This window comes from Schistocerca americana, chromosome 1, assembly GCF_021461395.2.
Source record: "Schistocerca americana isolate TAMUIC-IGC-003095 chromosome 1, iqSchAmer2.1, whole genome shotgun sequence".
NCBI lineage: Eukaryota > Metazoa > Arthropoda > Insecta > Orthoptera > Acrididae > Schistocerca > Schistocerca americana.
Genome location: NC_060119.1, coordinates 689,393,044 through 689,415,127, shown reverse-complemented (window position 1 = coordinate 689,415,127; position 22,084 = coordinate 689,393,044). Strand labels below are relative to the sequence as shown.

General features: G+C 45.3%; 1 protein-coding gene across 4 annotated transcripts in view; it reads right to left on the bottom strand.

Annotated features, from left to right (window-relative positions):
* The window catches only part of LOC124609172, a 754,237-nt gene that overhangs the window by 695,512 nt on the left and 36,641 nt on the right, over nt 1-22,084 (bottom strand). The window lies entirely within an intron of this gene.

The following is a 22,084-nucleotide window of genomic DNA, read 5'->3' as shown; positions in this document are numbered from 1 at the left end:
AAACACCTGCTAGACAAAGAATTGAGCTCTGACTCTTTCCTTTCGTGATTATTGGTTGTTTATGGTTTAGTCACAGCATGGTACGAACGCTGTTGTTAACTTTTCTATCAGAGCAGTCTGTTATCGCACATATTTTTACAATGGTCGTCGGTTTTCATCTTTACTGAACACGTGAAAACAGACTGTACGAAAAGGCATTATAATAATTCAGTTGCCTCTACTTGACTGAATGTCACGCACTGCAGATATGAATTAAAAGACGCCTCAGTCACAACTTTTCGTGTTGTATTAAATACACGATGCATTTCGGACCCTGTAGACCCATCGTCAGGTGTAATTGGTCTTAATATATGCTTTATTTCTTCTCTTGAATGAGGTAAAATGCATACTCCTGTCACGAAAAGGTTTAGTGTTACGTCATGAATTTCGAAAGTCGAACTCGGAAAATATGTGCCAAATAGTGGAAAAGATAAATAGGTTCAGAGGTGTGAAGTTCGGAGTTGCCAGACAGTACGCAAAAGTGCTAAATTGAATTGCAGACCATTCTGCACGGTCTCACGAAATCTGAGTGCATGGAGCTGCTGATGGTTTACCGTCTGCCGCTTGGAGACAGTAATGTCGGCGTCTCCTTTCTGCTACTCTGGGGAAGAAGGTGATGGTTGTTATCTCGTTCCTCCCTCTTACCTCTCCTACCGACGTCAGCATCGTAAAATCACGGACTCTCAGTGGGTTCACCTCTGACGTAACAGATGTAGTCGGCGCACTTAAGGACCAATCTATGCAAGTGGACGATTCAATTGTCATTCCGTGTCTCGCAGCAGTAACGCCATACGACTGCTTTACTCTTCACCCTCTCAACTCCTTAGGGCGGAATGTCGTCGAAGGCTCTCGTTCCTCACGATACATCTCATTCTGCAACAATGGACCCATTCTAGCATCTAGCATAGAGCCTTCTAGACTAGCTGTAGGTAATACAGTGCATATACCAACAATGATTCGAGTTTCATTAAAGTTCTTCTGATGTACAGCTACATATAAATGAAAACTAACTACTGAGCTGCTCTTACAGGCACCTTTCGTCCAGGTGGCCATGATGAAGGCAGGCCACAAAAGTAACCAAACCGGAATTTCATTTAACATCGTCGGGTTTATTTTTATTTTACTCCATGATCATGCGTCCCAAGAGTTTAATCGAATCTCAGTTCGAAGGTGAAACAATAGTGGATATCGTCCTACAAGGCGACCCTTAAGGAACTCTCAGTATTACAAACGACGAAAGAAATCGTCATTTGAAGAAAATGTCCACTGTGTTTCAGTGGTGTCACATGTATGTTTAATATACACTTGGTTTTTCGCTACCACCTCGTGGGTTTTATTGCGACGCAGAATTGCTTGATTTTCTTGGAAAATGCGGTTGCTGGACAGATGGCTATCCGCTGGATCATGGCGCATTGATTAAGGCAATAAACTCGCATTAGGAAGTAACGGGGTTCAAAACTTCGTCCAGACACCTAAATTTAAGTTTTCTGTGCTTTTCCTAATTCTATGGTACGATTTCGTTGAAAAAGCGAATTCCTTGTCCTTTCAACGCTTGTGCTCCGTGTAACTAAACGAAGACAAAAATGTATAGCAAAGAAGGTGAGCACGCAAGGTGAACTGTTACTCGCTTTATGGGAGCAGCTGCCCTCAGATGTTTAGAGATGTGCTGTGAAAGAAACACAACACGTTCTGGTGTGAGTACAAAAGCACATCGTGCTGATCGTGGACTGGGAACTAAACAGAACTCACAGTATGGAAGTGCACATTGTTGCCACACCGTTGCTTCCAAAATTTCTCCTAGCAGCTTGGACACTTGGTATAGCACTGGGAATGTTTCTCTGTAAGGTCACTGGCTGCTGAGGCTCGGTTGGTCTAAACTCTCCACCAACGCACAGCGAATATGTTACAGTTGCAACACATAACCTGGGCATGTCAGTTTTTCCAAGTGTTGTCGCTCAATACCAGCGCAATTTTTCTTGTGTGCCTCTTAACCGAGATGCTGACAAGACGTTTCTTGAAGGCCCTGTCCACATTAACTTAATTTTTGTGGTACCCTTATTTCTAAGCATCATGAAAGTGGACCTTCAGTTTTTAGTTGGTACTGAGATTAGACGATGTACACACCACTTGCTTAGGTTTGTCCACTTACGAATAAATTTCCTCGTGGTTCACTGATACATAATGTTTCCCACTATTCGCAGCTTTCACTGCTAAAGCTACGGCGTCAGCCTAAGTTAATCGTTTTGGTACGGTTTCTGGTATGCCAGTGAATAAACAGGTTGAACAGGACTGGGGCCAGAAGGCATTTCGTTCTGCAGATGTCCTATTTTACTGGTTTGGTCTCCCGCAACCTCTTGAAATACTTGTACCATATTTAATAGGTATTCACGAGTCTGGACAAAACGTCTCACACACGTAGTACACCAGTCATCATGTTTTGATGTTAGCTGGAAAACACAACAAGAGATATAACAAGGACATTCTTGTCCGAACATACGAGTATACGCTTATTTTCTGGTAGAACATTTGAAAAAGCTAATAGATTTGCTATCGAACTTGTCCTTCAGAATTAGCTCTTCTAACTTACTGTTGTCCTTATTAATCTACAATTCCTCCGTAAGTTATTATACGGCTTTTTTAAACGATTTAGTAAATTAACCCGTAAGCACACATGCGTATTTTTATGACGCTACTACACGCGTGGGGTACTTTTACCCCAGGTAGAAAAAAATATTTTGATGAAACTATCCAGAACATTGGAATATACGCATATATATGACAACTTTAGAGTATTTTAAAGATACACTGACAAAAATTAAATTTCAAACAGGCTGTCTGTTCTGGAGAGTTTGTCTTTTGTATCTAGTCAGAATAATTTCCAATAAATTTATCTCAAACTGAAAATTATTGTTCCTTACATATTAACCGAGAGCAAGTGTTGAGCGTAGTTTTGTTTTTCTGGTCTTTTTCCGAAACGAACCTCATGTCTCTCAGAAGATGATTTAATTTTCTTCTGTCTTGATCCTACCACTCTAGTGATGGATCTCACAGCTGATTTGACAAGTGATGGCAAAGTTTCTTGGTGGCGCAGATGTTGTCCACAGGGTGCCATCCTTTCCTTCATAGGTTATCTGAAGATATTGCCACAACCTCTGAATCATATCTACCTGTTACTCACTACCTTTATTACGACGACTCTCTCTGAAATGCGCTTATTTTCGCTCTATTCTACATAGAATTCCATGTCTTTATCATGTTTCGAATTTTCGATCTGTTCCCACAGTTCAGTGGCTACAGTGCATACATTTTCTATCACAGTCGCGGGATATCTTTTACCCAGACACACCTCTACTCAAAAAGACGATGCGTGAAACTAAAGAATTTGCACAATGCTGTAAGGAGGAGGAGTTGGTTAGAAGGTAAAAGGTTTATGCCGGATCACAGTTGTAGAATCTATCTAACAAAGCTACTAACGTATCAAAGCTACAGCGGGGCATAGTTTACTCCAAGGGTGTGCTTGCGGGTTAATAATTTTTATGCTTTTCAATGAGTGTCCAGAGTTTTCTAAATGCGTAGCTGTGACTGATTTCATGATAAGCCTATCAACCTAATACTTGATGCCTACAGAATCTCTAGAGTGGAAATACTTGGCTACACATTGCACGACTATATTACTACTGACATCTCTACTACTAAACTGAACCACGTCTGTGCAGTTCAAATATACCAGAACTCAAGAGAAACCGTTGTTGTTGTACTTGGTCCACTCAGGCAAGATTTCATGCACAATGTGCCTCAACTCGGAAGGTAGACTTTAATAGCCCAGTGACAAAGAAGTCATTAAAGACGAAATGCGCCCGAACTAGAGAGTTTACAGGTTGTACACAAAGATGGAATTATTTGTTTTTATGATCATGACACTTTCGAGATTCCTCGTTTTTGTGTCTGTGCGTTTGTTCCTGCGATGGTGAAATGTTGAATAGTGTGGACGAAACTTCCGAGTTACCGTTATCACGCGAATGAACTTCTAGTTTAGTGTTGTTATCTGCGTCATGGCGGAGATTCGCTGCTGTCGTGTTACTATTGAAAGTGTTTTATGTTGGTCGTAACGTCGAAGTTATATCTGAATTATATTTGTTGCTGTTGCTTAAGAACGAGTGGAGGCATAGGGCTGGAAATACCACGTGCACTGCAGTGATGTTACTGGAGGGTCTAAACAGGTCTGCTACAACTCAGTAGAACTGCAACATATTCCAGTCATAACAGAAAAATTTACTACAAAACCGACTTACTTCAACTTTTTATAAAATTCCTGCTATCAAAACTTTGGATGGAAGAGGTGGAAGAATTATTTTACGGAGAAAGTAATATAGTATAAGGAGATCAAAACAAAGAAAACTTTGAGCGCAAATTGGCGCATCCTCAAAAAGAGAAAAAGAAAGATTTCTTTAAAACAGGAATCTGCTGTTGTGAACCATTTGACCGGCACTGGAGAAGTTTGAGACTGTACCTGCGGACCAGGGAAATCTGAATGTTCGGAAAACTGGCAAAGAAAAGCTTGCTGTAGAAAGATTTTAAAAATTTAAGTCGACAGATGTACAAAGTGGCGAAATACTCGAAAAAGTAGGCAAAATAGAAAGTATGAAAACTGCTTACTTGAACAAGTGGCATATAGGTTTGACGAGTGTAAGATACATAGGATTAGGAAAATTAGTTCGGAAGGAAGCTAGACAGACAACTCCGTGTAGAACAAGACCGAAGGAACTGTGTGATACTGATCGAATCGAAAAACCGATTGCTATCGAAATAGGTTTCCCAGAAGGACTTTTATAGTTGATGTCATATTGCCTAATAACCACATTATTTACAATTCAGCTGACTGAAATGCAGTACATATGTGCCACTCCCCGCCGCCCCCTTCAGTTCCCACCTTCTCCACCTATCACTTACACCATCCTTACGCAAAGACTGGCTAATGACTGGTTACATCTCCAGCGCTACCATCACAACCTGTTCTGTGAAAAATTATTAGATGTCGATTGCTAGGTGTTTGATATGGCTTCACTGCTGAACCGAACATTCTCATTCTCGTAGTCTTCTGAGAACATTCATAGATCCAGTAATAACGCCCATATGACCCATGAGAAGTTCATATCGCATTTGCCTACTTAAAAAAATCGAATTCCCTCCATGGAACGATAGAGACTGTTCGACAGATTCCATTGATGTACACACATAAAAAAAAGGCTTTCATCACCCCGGTTCCCAGAACTCCTGAAGACAGACGTTGACTGTGGTTATTGTATCGCAGACACAGTCCCTTCGACTGTTCAGAGATGTCACTAAAACCGGACAAAGATGTAGACAACCAGGCATGAGCTGCACCTATTAGATGGATGGGGTCCGACAGCCGATCAGTTTCAGTCATTCCACCAGGAAGGAGGTACACGGCTCGTGTTGCCTGTAGTTCAACAATGACTAGAAGGTCAATACAGCGGTTCGATGGCGTCCGCATTGTTACTTTGTGCTAGGAAGGGCTCTCAACAACGGAAGTGTCCAGGTGTCCCGGAGTGAACCAACGCGATGTTGTTCGGACATGGAGGAGATACAGAGAGACAGGAACTGTATATGATAGGCCTTGCTAGGCCGTCCAAGGGGTTCTACTGCAGTGGATGACCGCTATCTACGGATTCTGGCTCGGAGGAACCCTGACAGCAACGCCACCATGTTGAATTATGCTTTTCGTGCAGCCACAGGACGTCGTGTTACGACTCAAACTGTGCGCAATAGGCTGCATGATGCGCAACTTCACTCCCGACGTCCATGGCGAGGTCCATCTTTGCAGCCACGACACCATGCAGCGCGGTGCAGATGAGCCCAACAACATTCCGAATGGACCACTCATGACTGGCATCAGTTCTCTTCACCGATCAGTGTCGCATATACCTTCAACCAGACAATCGTCGGAAACATGTTCGGAGGCAACCAGGTCAGGCTGAACGCCTTAGACACACTGTCCAGCGAGTGCAGCAAGGTGGAGGTTCCCTGCTGTTTTGGGATGACATTATGTGGGGTCGATGTACGCCGCTGGTGGTCATGGAAGGCGCCGTAACGGCTGTGCGATACGTGAATGCCATCCTCCGACCGACAGTCCAACTATATTGGCAGCATATTGGCGAGGCATTCGTCTTCATGGACAACAATTCGCGCACTCATCGTGCACATCTTGTGAATGACTTCCTTCAGGATAACGACTTCGCTCGACTAGAGTGGCCAGCATATTCTCCAGACATGAACCCTATCGAACATGCCTGGGTTAGAATGAAAAGGGCTGTTTATGGACGACGTGACCCACCAGCCACTCTCAGGGATCTACGCCGAATCGCCGTTGAGAAGTGGGACAATCTGGACCACCAGTGCCTTGATGAACTTGTGGATAGTGTGCCACGACGAATACAGGCATTCTTCAGTGCAAGAGGATGTGTTACTGAGTATTCGAGGTAACGGTGTGTACAGCAATCTGGACCACCACCTCTGAATGTCTCGCTGTACGATGGTACAACATGCAATGTGTGGTTTTCATGAGCAATAAAAAGGGCGGAAATGATGTCTACGTTAATCTCTATTCCAATTTTCTGTACAGGTTCCGGAAGTCTCGGGACCCAGGTGATGCAAAACTTTTTTTGATGTGTGTATAATATCTCTGGACACGCGGATAAGTTCAGCCAGTAACTGTAGTCAACTAGGAACTGTTCCTCCGTTACCCAGTGACGGTATCGCCGACACGGGTGAATGTGGCGACCTCTGCGTCTGCTGGCCACTTGAGTGGTCGCTGTGCTGTGTACACACAAACTGGTTCCACAGCTGGGCGTTCAGCGCTTGGTGTTTAGGCAGCGCAGCAGCGGCTAGTGGGCACCCAGCGCCAAGTAAACCTTTTCCCGCCACTAATGAATACATTTGGCGTTTATCCCTTTGGTGCCAAAGTGTATTGTCAATTTTCACTGCGATTATTGTCTACTTGTGTCCACAGTCAAGCAATATTTTAGAAAAGAGAACATTTTCCGCGTGGACTGTTTATTTAGCTAACACATAATCTAGAAACACAATACAAAGCTTCGGACAATGAAAGATAAAATTTATTAGAGAGAGAAGCAACAAACAACGTGAAATTGAGATTCACCACAGTGGAACGCAGTCAGACAAAATTTAGAAATTTCAGAAAACTAATCACTATAAAATTTAGGGAATCTAAAGTACGTTCAAATGGTTGAAATGGCTCTAAGCACTCAGCGCGTAAGAAGTTCATAAAATAAATTTCTACAATACATACGGCTGTTGGTAGATTATTGCATCAAGAAAATCAGGTTCACACACGTCGCAGGAACGCAGTTTCAAACCACCTCTACTATGACTTTGGCTAGAACGATGATGTCGGAGTTGGATAGGGGTTGTAACATTGTCTCCCAGGTCTAAGCGAGGCTGGCGAGCATTCTAATACAATTTCACACATATAGCAAGTTCTAGAATATCCTGGTTAGCCTATACTGTATGGATAACCGAAAAAACACAAATAATCAAAAATACACATATTTTCTGCCGGAAGCTGCTTTCTGCTGAATAAAATGTTCTCGGGCGTCCAGCCATTTTAACCACTTAACGCAGCCGGAAGACCGAAAACGTTTTATTCAATGTTACCGCTGCGATACTCTGCATTTTTACATTGCTTTGTACTATATTCACAAAAGTCATTTGAAAGCCCACTGCAACAGTTACGCGTGCGCGCCTGAAACGATGGGTTGGAAATTGCCGAACTTCAGCTGTTATGGAAAGGACAGGAAACAGTGGACTGGAAATTATCAACTTTTAGCTCCTGTGGAAGGGACAGGAAATCAGTCATGAACATGTCATCTGGGTAGAGACCCCACACTTACCTTCGGATGAACTGAAGAATATTTCGGAGATGTCCGATGGTGGAATTGGGTTGGTTGGTTTTTGGGGAAGGGAACCAAAAGCGAGGTCATCGATCCCATCGGGTTAGGGAAGGATGGGGAAAGAAGTCGGCCGTGCCCTTTCAAAGGAACCATCCCGGCGTTTGCCTGAAGCGATTTACGAAAATCACGAAAAAACTAAATCAGGATGGCCGGACTCGGAATTGAACCGTCGTCCTCTCGAATGCAAGTCCAGTGTGCTAGCCACTGCGCCACCTCGCTCGGCGTGGAATTTGGGTCCGCATTGTGTTCCGGCGGTAAAATAACAGATTACTTCAACGTCGTCTTTTTTAAATTTTTAACTATGCAGGGATAATCCGTACCAGAATATCCGCAACCTTTCTGTGTAGGAGTGTAAGAAGTTGATTCTGGCACAGCCCACGAAATTCCCGTCGCCGGCAACAGCGACGAAACGACTGAAGACACATTGTGGACCCATGCGGACCGCAATACGCCTGGAACAGTGGACCGCGGCAGCGGAAGCTACATTTTACATCACGCAGATGTATACAAACGGACCGCGACGGACATGTATTCGGGCTAGATTCTTTCCGTTGTATGCTGTATTATCATTTCACCATCGTTCATCAATATATCACCCTTTTCCCCAAATCTCTCGAGTGAAAGAGGAACGTCTCAGACGACGAGAAAACAACCGACTGCATTCACACAAATTCCGACATGTCTCCTCCAGATTTCTTGTAGGGACGGTCGGACAAATGGAGGAGAGAAAGCAACTTTCGCAGAAAGCCAGAGCGCCGGGCTCGGCCCGCGGCGGCCGTGACCCCTGCCCTTGGCGGCAAACGGCGCCGGTAATTACGCGAAGGCGTGTGTCGCCCTACCTGGCGCTGAGCTGCGGCGCGGCAGAGCCCTTTGTCCGAGCTCACCGGTACCCGCGGACGCTACGCTTTCTGGCTTTGTAGGTCGGCAAAAGTCACAAATCTCATACTCCCTCAGAGCTCCACCTTTCTCGCCTTATGAGCGTCTACGTTTTCATTAAGGCTCCGCAGTAACCGCACTCATATACACAAATCCGGATGAATCCGAAATCAGATGATGCGTACAGCAGTGAATAAATCTGCAGAGTGTAGTAATACACTCATGCTCATAAATTAAGGATAATGCTGACACATGGTGAAACAACGCTCTGGTGGGCGGTTTGCGGGTTCAGATCACCTCGGGGTATGACCATGCAGTGCATTTGACCTGCGGTCGTCGCGCAGTGGCGCTGGCAGCAGTCCACATACGCAGAGGAGTGCTGGTGCATGTCAGAGTACGGTGCAGCGAGTAAGTGTGCAGACGTTTTCGGACGTGCTAATGGTGACTGTGTGTTGAAAATAGCTCAATGAAAACATATTAATGACGTTATGAGGGGTAGATAATAGGTCGACTGGAGGCTGGTCAAACACAGCAGGTCGTAGCACGAGCCCTCCGTGTGCCACAAAGGGTGATCTCAGGATTATGGCAACGATTCCAGCAGACAGGAAAAGTGTCCAGACGCTACAGTACGGGACGTCCACAGTGTACAACAGCACAAGAAGACCGATATCTCACCATCAGTGCCCGCAGCCGGCCACGGAGTACTGCAGGTAGCCTTGCTCGGGACCTTACCGCAGGCACTGGAACAGTTGTCCCCAGACACACGGTCTATAGACGACGGAACACACGTGGTTTATTCGCCCGGAGACCTGCAAGGTGCATTCCACAGACCCCTGGTCACAGGAGATTCCATAAAGCCTGGTGTCAAGAATACAGTACATGGTCATTGGAACAGTGGTCCCAGGTTATGTTCACGGACGAGTCCAGGTATATTCTGAACTGTGATACTAGCCGGGTTTTCACCTGGAGTGAACCAGGAACCAGATACCAACACCTTAATGTCCTTGAAAGGAACCTCTACGGAGGTCGTGGTTTGATGGTGTGGCGTGGGATTATAATTGGTGCACGTACTCCCCTACATGTCTTTGACAGAGGAACTGTAACAGGTCAGATGTATCAGGACGTCATGTTGCACTAGTATGTCCACCTTTTCAGGGGTGCATTGGGTCGCACCTCCTTCTGATGGATGATAACGCACAGCCCCACCGATCTGCCATCGTGGAGGAGTACCTTGAAACAGAAGATATCAGACGAATGGAGTGGCCTGCCTGTTCTCCATACCTAAACCCCATCGAGCACGTTTGGGATGCTCTCGGTCGATGTATGGCTGCACGTCTTCAAACCCCTACGATACTTCAGGAGCTCGGACAGTCACTGGTGCAAGAATGGGAGTCTATAGCCCAACAGCTGCTCGACGACCTGATCCAGAGTATTCCAACCCGTTGTGCGGCCTGTGTACGTGTGTATGGTGATCATATCCCATACTGATGTCGGGGTACATGCGCAGGAAACAGTGGCTTTTTGTAGCACATGTGTTTCAGGACGGTTTTCTTAATTTATCACCAATGACCATGGACTTAAAGATCTGTGTCGTGTGTGTTCCCTATGTGCCTATGCTAATAGCACCAGTTTTTTGTAGTGCCACGTTGTGTGGCACCACATTCTGCAATGATCCTTAATTTATGAGCGTGAGTGTATATACGAAATGGATTTGTTGTACCGAGACAGTTCTGATGTTATGAAAGGATGTGCACACTGAGTAGATGGAAGAGAATAGGATGAACGTTATCCGCATGGCTTTAACGTACCGCAGAGCTTCGACCACATCTTTCACCCGATACTGGAGCGTGGCAATCGATGTGAAAGGTCTGCAGACACCACAATCGTCAAAATTATACCACGCGGCTGTCATTGGGTGAAGAAAAATTTCCCTTTATTTTTTTTCCGTTACTATACACTTCAACTGTGAAACCATCTTCAAATCGATGCATAAGTACAACCCATCAGAATAGGTATGCGAGCTGTAGTGTCTCATTTCACTATTGACAACTTTTAGCTGGCGTCTAACCAGGGGGCGCGGTTATCGCTGTCTCGTCTAATCTTCACAAGCGGCCTCTATGGTCGCGTCTACGGGGGAGAGAGGCCTCCGGAGAGCGCGGCGCAGGCAATTGGCTGAGTTTCCTCCCAGTGCGGATCAGCATGACGTCTTTTCCGGCTCGTCGTTCACTCATCTTCGTCATGACTGGGCAGAAGGCAAAGGACTGGTTCGCTTATGTTGTGCGCAAATAGTTGTTCAGCTCTGTGTACCGATTTCCGCTTCAAAGACTGTTTGAAACAGATGTTCGTGTTTATGTTCATTGAGTCGTCATGCACGCCCTATTATTCAGCTCTGTGACTCTAGGTGTAGTGTATTGCCCTGTCTGTTCTGTCTGATTTTGAAGTAACTCGTCTTAAACTGTTGGCCAGCTTCTCTCCCAAAAAAATTGCCATGGTTAATGATTTGGTTATGTAATGTGCCTAGTAGACAATCAGCTCGAGAATGTGCAGTAAAGCACTGTGGACAAGATGGGAGTGGCCGCGCGACCGGCGACGAGAGGCGACCGGAGGCGCCGATGCCATAGAGACGTCGGACAACGAGGAGTCCCGACGGCGCTGCCCTCCGTCGGCCGGGCCACGTCGACGTCGCGAGGGCGGAGCCCGCCATGACGCCTCAATCGCTCCCACCTGCGGCCGCGTCATAAGACGCTCGTTAGCCGCTTGAGCAATTTCAAAGGAGTGGACAATTTGGAGGATCTCTTCCACGGAGGGGTTATCGAGTTTCGACGCAGCAGTACGGACCTCAGGATCGGGAGCCAGCTGAACCACCACATCTCGGATCAGGGCGTCCGCATACGAATCCGTACGCTGCTGATTGGTGCACGTAAAATAGCATCGACCACTGAGACCCTGCAAGTCCGTGACTCAGGAACGATACGATTGACCATGCCGAGAGGCGACCACATGGTAGCGCTGGGAATAACAGTTTGTCAGCAAAAGGCATATCTCCTGGGTAGAGACAGCCACAGGATCGGATAACGGTGCCAACTTGCGGAGAAGAAAGAACGTGTCTGAGGAGGCTGAAGACAAAACCAACGACCGCTGCAAGGAGTCATCCGTGACTTGAAAAGCCTTGAAATGTTGTTTCAGTCGATGTAAGTACGTCTCCCAGTCTTCTTTAGCGTCATTAAATGGTGGGAACGTCGGCGGACGTGGGAACGCATCGGATATCCGAGGACTCGGAAGCTGTTGTGGTAATGCGTCCTGGGCATCGACTTTGTCCGTTAGCAATCGCATCGACTCCTGTAAGATGTCTAACTGGAGCTACTGTTGCTCCAGCAGACAGACCAACTTCGCCTCCATGCCAACAGATGATTCAGATGGCTCTGAGCACTATGGGACTTAACTTCTAGGGTCATCAGTCCCCTAGAACTTAGAACTACTTAAACCTAACTAACCTAAGGACATCACACACATCCATGCCCGAGGCAGGATTCGAACCTGCGACCGTAGCGGTCGCGCGGTTCCAGACTGTAGCGCCTTTAACCGCTTGGCCACACCCATGCCAACAACGACCACCGTCATGCATAGCTGTATCAGGGACCTACGCCTTATCTAGCTTTTTTTCTAAAAAAATTTTTGCTGTTTATTTTAAAATTCTTATGCACAAGAAACAGCTATTCCTAAGTTTTAATAGTTGTCACGATTTTGGAAGCTGGCGGGCTCTCTGGTACTACTATTATCCAGCACTTTTAAGCATTCTGTTAGCTCCAGCTAATGATAAGATCCTAGCAAGTTGATTATTATATTCCTTCCTGGAAGAAATTACAACTTCCTTTCTGTAGTTCTCTGTTAGTGAAACTAGGGCTTATCAACTTACTGGAAACGCACTGTAGTGTAATCATGGGCAAACCATAGCTTTACTTTTAGTACTGTATAACCCAGTCAGACACTTACTTATCGCCCGCATCTCGTGGTCGTGCGGTAGCGTTCTCGCTTGCCACGCCCGGGTTCCCGGGTTCGATTCCCGGCGGGGTCAGGGATTTTCTCTGCCTCGTGATGGCTGGGTGTTGTGTGCTGTCCTTAGGTTAGTTAGGTTTAAGTAGTTCTAAGTTCTAGGGGACTGATGACCGTAGATGTTAAGTCCCATAGTGCTCGGAGCCATTTGAACTTACTTATCTTTATTGTTTGTTAACAGCACTTACTAAGTTGCTGGAAGAGTGTTTTCTGTCGGCAGCTTCTTGCCGCGGCGGCCTGGCTTCCTTGCAGCCGTGTGCGTGGCTCTCGAGCATTTCGTAGCGCGGCTTGCTCTTTGTTTACAGTCACGCGTCCTGGCTGTCTGTGCTCAAGCTGAGTATCTTACGTTACCTGACTTGCATTGAAAACGAAATTTTGCTATCGGCCAAGAGGACTTTGTTTAACTGGCTTTGCACAAGAAGTTTCCCCTTAATGTCTAACACACGTATCATCCTTGTTCTAGGGTTATTGTACATTTTTTGATATACACATTTTAGAGATCTGCCTAATGTCGTGAAGAAGTTTATCTAGAGCTATTTCAATCATTTTAGTTGGCTGATTTATTTTAAATTGTTTACTTTAAAAGTTTTAAAAGTTGCAAAATTGTTAAGGTCTTATTTATTCAATTTGTTATTATTATTATTGTAATTCAATGGCTGTCTCATTCACCATTTTGAACGCCTTTATCTTGCAATTGTTGTTGTCCAAAGATAAATAGTGTTACTTAAAGGGGTCTAGTTCTTCCATGTCATTTCCCTGTTCCTGATAATTCCCGATTTAAGTACGGTCTTTCTGGTGGGCTGCACTTGCGAATGCTTTTAAAAATAATTTCACAGTGAAAACTGTACAGTAATCGAAACAAAATGAAGGGAAATTTTTTTTCATCTAGATACAGCCCGAGTAATAAAATGTCAAAAGAAGACGTGCGGTATCACGAGTCGATGCCACCCTATGGACGCCTTTAAGTTGGCAATGGATTAGCAACTTTCCATCAGACGCGGTCGCTCAGCATATGGCCGATCCAGTGGTACGCCCCCTCTGTGTCATGCCTGCAGCAGCTCCGTACCACAAGCGCCGTTTCTGCCGCAATACGTGACGGCTGGTGCCAGCCAGACCCACATTCGCACTTCGGGCCTCTTCGCTACGACACCGTCGTTCCTACTTACTTCAGGGAGCCGAATCCTTGTTGACATTGTCATACCTGGACTATCTTTCTTGCTGCATTATTTGTGATGAGTCTTTGTATGCCTGGAGAAATCCAAGATAAGTAAAGCTTCTGTTCGTAGTGTTAACTTGTTCGCTAGTCATTTCTGCTCCTGACCAGATTTCCTGAGAATACAGTTGCCAGCCCTCTCTGTAGTCCACTTCTCCTTACCATTGTGTACCTAGTCACACACAACAATGTGGAACTACACTGTCTGATCAAAAGTATCATCGAAACTCCTCTATGTAATGCAGAATTGACCACTAGATGTCACGAGAGCCATATCCACCCGTATATAAAAGGACACGAGGAGTATTGTAATGTCAGTTAAGAAAAAAAAGTGTGTACCATTTTGGCCGAGAGTCGCCTTTTGTGTAGTTCGGTCGCCTGGGACAAGCCTTTTTATTTGCAGATTTATCGCCACTTCGGCAACTTGCGTATCTACGATGACGAAACGATGGTAAGAACAACACAACACGTAGTCCCTGAGTCCGGGTGTCGAACCTGGGCCCTCGTATGGAGGCTGACTATATTGTCAGTAGAGAAGGAGCAACAGCGGAATTGGTCGCTCAGGAGAGCTCGATGACTTCGACCGTGAACTGGTAACAGGATGTCAATTGAGTAACAAATCCATCATTGACATTTTAACCCTTCTAAAACTGCCCAAGACATCTGTTGGTGATTACCTGTGAAGTGAAAACTACAATTAAAACAAGACCACTAAGACGACACGTGCTGACGGACAGTGACTGTTGAGCTTTGCAGAAGGTGGTTGTAGGGGAAGGAATCATTTGTGAGTCCCAAACAGCTACCAGAGTCCATCTAGCATGACTGTGTGTCGGGTATTACAAAGAATGGGGTACAGCCGTGGAGCAGCTCCTCTTAATCCATTCGTTTCTATAGTCAGTGCTAAGCGAGGTGGTGCAAAGAGCAACCGTTGGATATTGGATGACTGGAAAGCTTTGTACTCTATAGTAAGCCAATGGAAAGGCAAATACTTGGGCTACGCACCTGTCATCATGTGTACTGCCAACAGTAGTACAGACAGGTGGTGTTACAGTACCGGGATGCTTTTTTGTGGTTGGGGTGTCGTTTCACTATTGTGCTTAAGAAAAACCTAAATACGGCAGGATGTGAACACATTTTACTGCATTGTGTACGACGTGCAGTTTCAGAGATGATTGCCATTGATATTTGTATGACAGTGCAACCTGTCTTAAAGCAGTAACTCTCAGACAGTGGTTTATGGAGAATAACATTCCTGAAATGGACTGGTCTGTTCAAAGTCCCGACATGAACCCAACGAAACACTTTTAACCGGCCGCTGTGGCCGAGCGGCTCTAGGCGCTTCAGTCCGGAGCCGCGTTGCTGCTACTGTCGCATGTTCGAATCCTGCCTCGAGCATGGATTTGTGTGATGTCCTTAAGTTAGTTAGGTTTAAGTAGTTCTCATTCTAGGGGACTGATGACCTCAGATGCTAAGTCCCATAGTACTTAGAGCCATTTGAACCATTTGAAACACCTTTCTAATTAGGAAGAACGTTGACTTCACTCCAGACCCCAGAGTCGCACTCTCTCCTTGAGGAAGAATGGGCTGCCATTCCCCCATAGACATTCAGACACCTCATTGAAAGGCTCCCCAGCATCGATCAAGTCGTCACAAAGGCGAAAGGCGGCCACACACGTGTTAATGTACACTAATAGGTGGCCGGATCGCATAGTATATTTGCGTCAGTAGTTCGACAGCGTCTGCTGCGTTATTCGGCTTGGAACATCCAGAACACTAAAAATACTTCCAACTGCAGTGACCATATGACCAGCATCGCTGACGTCCTGAGGTGCAAATTGTAATGTTTTCGCATGAGACTCGCTTTAACCTATCCTACAATATTGGTTGTGTACATGTTAAATGGTAACTGTAACTTTGAACAACTTAGTGGCAAACCTAAACCGTCTATTCGCGTCGTACTTGCAGCTTCTGTGCTACTCTATGAATTCTCAGTCGGGGCAAAAAATCCCAGCGCTCTTGGTTCTTAAGACGACATACGCAATACGTTTCCCAGAAGGTTAACTGGAAAACGTTTATTGGTGTACTCAAAACAGTTCAGCCACCCGTTCTATTTGGATATTCATTTTCACACATTTCGCCCTCGAAAACGACAGTTGACAGTCCTATGTTCAAGAGGACAACATTCTTGTCATCTGTTGACGCTGCTGACACCCATCCGGACGATTCAACCCATCTCTATAAACAGCGTGGGTCTGCAACCACATTGAACGTGTTTTGGAGTGTACAGTGACTGCAGTCTTCTCCCTGGTATACATGGCTGAACAAGTAGGGAGAGTACTAAACCATTTGACGAAATCTGAACTTGATCCAAAGTAGAGAAGGGTGTTTATGCTCCTTCATCCCTCCTTTTTTGCGCCCTCTTGTGGCGTCTGAACGACGGATTGTGACTTTGAAACGCGCGTGAATGAAATGATATATGGTCCCTTTGGGGCACCTCAGTTCGACAATATCCTCAATGCCACATTAAAAATGTCTCTGTACAGAGTTAACCATCCACCAACCGCTATTCGCCAACATGACAGACAACCCTCTCCACAGAAGCGCCTATTGGCGGCATACAAAATCAGAGGAATTTCGAAAGGGTTGCCTATCCTCCCGGTGTTTAGGGATCGATGGATAGATCCTTCGTACAGGCATTTTCGAAGTCCCAACAAAGGTGCAGAGTGGCACTGAGGGTATTGTCGAAATGGGGGGAGGGTCTTAGAGGGACTCTACTCACGCACGTTTTAATGTCCCGTGCAATGGCCACAGAAACCCGCGAGAAAGGAGCAATGAAAATGCATAAACACCTTTTTCTGCTCCAGATCATGTTCAGATTTCATCGAATGGTTTAGAACTGCCATTAGTGGTTCCATACAACACACCAGAGAAATAACTGCGTTTGGCCTACACTCCAGATAGGTAAGATCACGTTCAATGAGTTACGATGTACTTAGAGAAGCGTTGGATCATGCAGAAGTTGACTAGAAGGTCGTCCTGTTGCACGTTGCACCGCAAACTGTCGTTTTCGCCCACGAAATGTCTGAGAATGAACGTCTCAAGGAAAGGCATCGTTTTATTCTTGCCTTTTAGGATACCTCCTGAGGCCTTTTCATGTTGATCTTGAGCAGCAGTGTATCAGAAAAGTTTTCATCGGCCAGTCACAAGATAACCACGTGATTTGAACTCTGGACATTACGGTTCTGACCTCCGACGCAGTCGGCCGAGACAAGGGGACAGATACCGGTAAGGGGAAGTGTGACGACCTTCCCGCGGTGCGATAAGTCCACGGTGACATTGATTAGAATTCTGGTAAACCTGGTGCCAGTGTGACAACATTCATCTACCTTACACTTTTCCTTTTTTTTTTCTGCACGTGTTGTTACCTTGCTGTAAGGAGCGTCCCGAGCCCAAGGGTGATATCCCAGGGTGCCACGCTTCTGTATAATTATACAGGAAGATAGCCAAATTCCGAGCTTCTGGTCGCACTGGGAAAAAATTAAGTGCTTTGAAAAAATGACCCTTTAGTTTTGTAGCGTAATTGTCGCTGCTTCAATAAATAATTTCAGCTAGTACGTAAGATTAACTGGTTGTTCTTTCCGTAATCTCAGGATATTAAGCTTAAGTAGCGTTCTGTATAACCTGTTTCTGTAACAAACTCTCTGATTCACATTAATGATCTAACCTGACATAACCTGTAAAAATTCACGTAATGGAAGAACGTGTCATGGCCATAATTTGTTTGGCAGTGGCGAAGGAGAAAGCAGCACGGAGTCAGATCTTGTGTTAATGTCCTGAAACCCATATGAAGACCCTTGGTAATGTTTGATGATATGGTGGCATGTGACACTGCTGACAGTTGTTTGTCTGTCAGCAGAAGGTGTCAAATTCTGCGGCCACTGCTACTCGACCAATGGACTCCATGTGCCGGCACTGGTTGCTTCTTTCCATCTACCTTCTCTCTAATCGTCGTCATCAAATATAATCAAAAAAAGTTTTGCATCACCTTGGTTTCGAGAGTTCCGGAACCTGTACAGAAAATTGAAATAGAGATCATCATAAACATCATTTCCGCCCTATTTATTGCTCATGAAAACCACACATTGTATGATCTACCACCATACAGCATGACCTTCAGAGGTGGTGGTCCAGACTGTTGTACACACCGGTACCTCTGATACCCAGTAGCACGTCCTCTTGCACTGATGCATGCCTATATTCGTCGTGGCATACTATCCACAAGTTCATTAAGGCACTGTTGGTCCAGATTGTCCCACTCCTCAACGGTGATTCGGCGTAGATCCCTCAGGGTGGTCGTCCATAAACAGCCCTTTTCAATTTATCCCAGGGATGTTCGATAGGGTTCATGTCTGGAGAACATGCTGGCCGCTCTGGTCTAGCGATATCGTTATCCTGAAGGAAGTCATTCACAAGATGTGCACGACGGGAGCGCGAATTGTCGTCCATGAAGACGACTGCCTCGCCAATATACTGCCGATATGGTTGCACTATCGGTCAGAGGATGGCATTCACATATCGCACAGCCGTTACGCCGCCCTCCATGACCACCAGTGGCGTACTTCGGCCCCACATAATGCCACCCCAAAACAGCAGGGAACCTCCACGTAGCTGCACTCGCCGGACAGTGTGTCTAAGGCCTTCAGCCTGACCGGATTGCCTTCAAACACTTCTCCGACGATTGTCTGATTGAAGGCATATGCGACACTCATCGATGCAGAGAACGTGATGTCAATCCTGAGCGGTCCATTCAGCATGTTGCTGGGCTCGTCTGTACCGCGCTGCATGGTGTCGTGGTTGCAAATATGGTCCTCGCCATGGACGTCGGGAGTGAAGTTGCGCATCATGCAGCCTATTGCTCACAGTGTGATTGGCGCAGCGTAGTGTAAGCAGTGGAATGGTCCGGTATTCACGTCGGTAACAAGCCGAGATGGTGTCGGTGTATGGCCTAGTAGATGGAAACGGTCGAGAGGCAGCACAACTGTACCAAAATAAGTACCGTCACTTACACGTACCACATCATACAACATTTCAAACGCTTTCTGGGTGTTTGTGTGATCATGGGTCCTTTCAGACAGACGAACATGCTGGGAGGTGGCAGACTGTGCGTACACGAGATTTAGAGCTGCAGGGTGTTTAGACGAACCCTAGTACAAGCTCCAGGGAAGTGGCCCGCCAACAGTGTAAGCCAAAGTACGATTATGTGTAACCTGCATGACAACCGCCACTATTCCTATCATTTGCAACGAGTGCAAGGATTATCAGCAGCGGATTTCCCTCTACGGGAAGGATTTTGTCAATGGTTTTTGCACCAGACCATCAGAACTATAGAATATCTGTCATCAGTCCGCTTTACGGAGAATTAATCTTTACCAGAACGGGCATCATCAGTCTACATAATCGTCATCTGTAGGCTGCAGACACGACATGTGGTTAGAGGAACTTTCGTTCGTTAGCGCCATCTACCGTGGCAAAACACATGTTCGTAGCACCTTTTTTCCTCCATTTCCAGTCACAAATCCCTCCTTACAGTTGGTCGGTTTTATTAATTTTCACCATTATATAGGACCTTAAAGCACAATACACATCAGACGATGCCGGAACAATACAGTGACCTTTTTGAATTTCAAAAAAGGTTGTGATTCTGTTGACAGGCAAAAGCTTTTTAATAGCCTAGAAGATTGCGAACCGACAGAAAAACGAGGGCCATCATTAACGAAACGTTATTAGCTACCAACTCAAAAGTAAAGTTCAAGTGTGAAGCCTGAAACACATTCGAAAGTCACACAGGAGTCCGACAAGAAGATGGCTTATCGCCTTTCCCCTCCATCGTATTGGAAAAAAATAATCCGAGAATGGGAAAATCACGTCAAAGATATCCAAATTGGAAAGAAGAAAGGAAAAAGTCACTGAAAAATGATTGTTCTTTCCAAATGACCATTCTGTATAGAAGTAAAACAAAGATGAAGCAAAACTAGCCCTAGATAAGTGCCTGGAATCTCCTGTAAAATCGGACTCCAAATTTCCTATAAAAAACTCCGCATATGGACACCAAATCAACCGGAAAATTCCCATTGAAAACACAGTATGGAAAAATCTCGCAGATTTCTCATTTCAAGTACTTAGGAGAAATGATTCAACTGACAGGGCTGAAGACGATCTCCAACACAGAAAGAATATTCAAAATGCAAAAGGTGTACAAAATGACATGGAATCACTACAACAAAAAGCAATATTCAATCATGCAAAGCTACGCCACTACACCACGAGTGTTTTACCAGGTATCTCGTACTGGTATGCGGCAGAAATTACAGTAATTAGAGGGATGGCAAAAATTCATGATGTGAAGAAACAAGAACGAAAATTCTTGGAAAAATTTTCGACGCTGTTCTTCGAGACGGAACTTGGATCAGAAGACCTACAATTCAAAAGATAGATTTAGGAAAATACGTCTACAATTCTACGGACACGTATGTAGGGTGGATGAAAACAGATACGCAAAGAAAAATTTTAACAACGTTAATGCAGGCAGATTAAAGACCAGCTGGGGAAATAAACATGACAAGACTCACAACAGTTGAAAGTTTGAGGAGAATAAATTGAGGACAGAAAGAGTAATTCAGAAGTAAAATCAAAAACAAAAGACTGCATCAAGTCTCAACGAAAGAAACAACAGGTAAAAGAAACTGGACGGACGAAAGGAAGAAAAAACGCAGTGAATTAGTGAACAGGTTTTGGGAAGAAACGGAAACGAAGCCGTAACATGTCGCTGTAGCGTCAACAAGGTCTTTAGCTGCCATCCGCTATACCAATGTGACCCCAGCATAACTGAGTAATTAGGAGACTCAAAAAAAAATCATCCGATTTCACAAAACTACATCTTCTCCACTGTATGATGGCAGAACCTTGGGGTGTACTTTCAACTACCCATAGAAACTAAAAGTTTGCCTTGGCACGAGCTGTACGTTGCCGGTCCATGTGGTTGGGGTAGCGGTCTCCCTGGAGCAGCCAACTTTCTGGATGTCTCGACCATTGCCCTGTGCGTGTCGAGGAGAGATAGAGACAACACAGCACCAGATGGCGTTTTCCGTTCTCCTTTTCGAGAGGTGTATTTCAGCTGTAGGTTTTTGCACTGGGATTTTCTTAATAATCGGCTGCATCACGGATGGGTCGTCCTTAAGAGGCGCACGGATCTCACGATGGATCACTGGCCTCGAAAGTGGCCCGAGTTCACGGATTGTTTTTTTTACGCTCTTTCTATGTGCCTTCCTTTCCAGGAACTTTGAGTGAAGTGCGACTCCGCATAGCAACAGCGATGAATGCCGAAACTCAAACCGAGCTAAGCGGCTCTGTGGTTAGCACACTGGACTCGCACTCAGGAGGACGACGGTTCACACCCACGTCCGGCCATTCAGATTTAGGTTTTCCGTAATATCATTAAATCGCTTCAGGCAAATGCCGGAATGGTTCCTTTGACAGGACCTGCCCGATTTCCTTTCCCGTCGTTCCCTAATCCGAGCTTGCGCTCTGTCTCTAATGGCCTCGTTGTCGACGGGACTCTAAACGCTAATCTCCTCCTCCACCGAAACACAAAACATGCTTGTAGAAATATGGAACGAGTTTCTCTATCGTCTGGACGTTTGTCGTGCGTTCGGTGGACGGCATATTGAATATTTGGGAAATTTAAACGAAAATTTTAATCCTAAAAGTAATTGTAAGATTCATGCATGTAAAATCGGATAGTTCTTTTGAAAACAAAAACTTCGTAGTTCCACGGTAAGCTAAAATTCACCCAAGGCTTCTATATTGATTTATGCAGTGTCAGCAACAGCAACGAATCTCATTTCCCAATGAA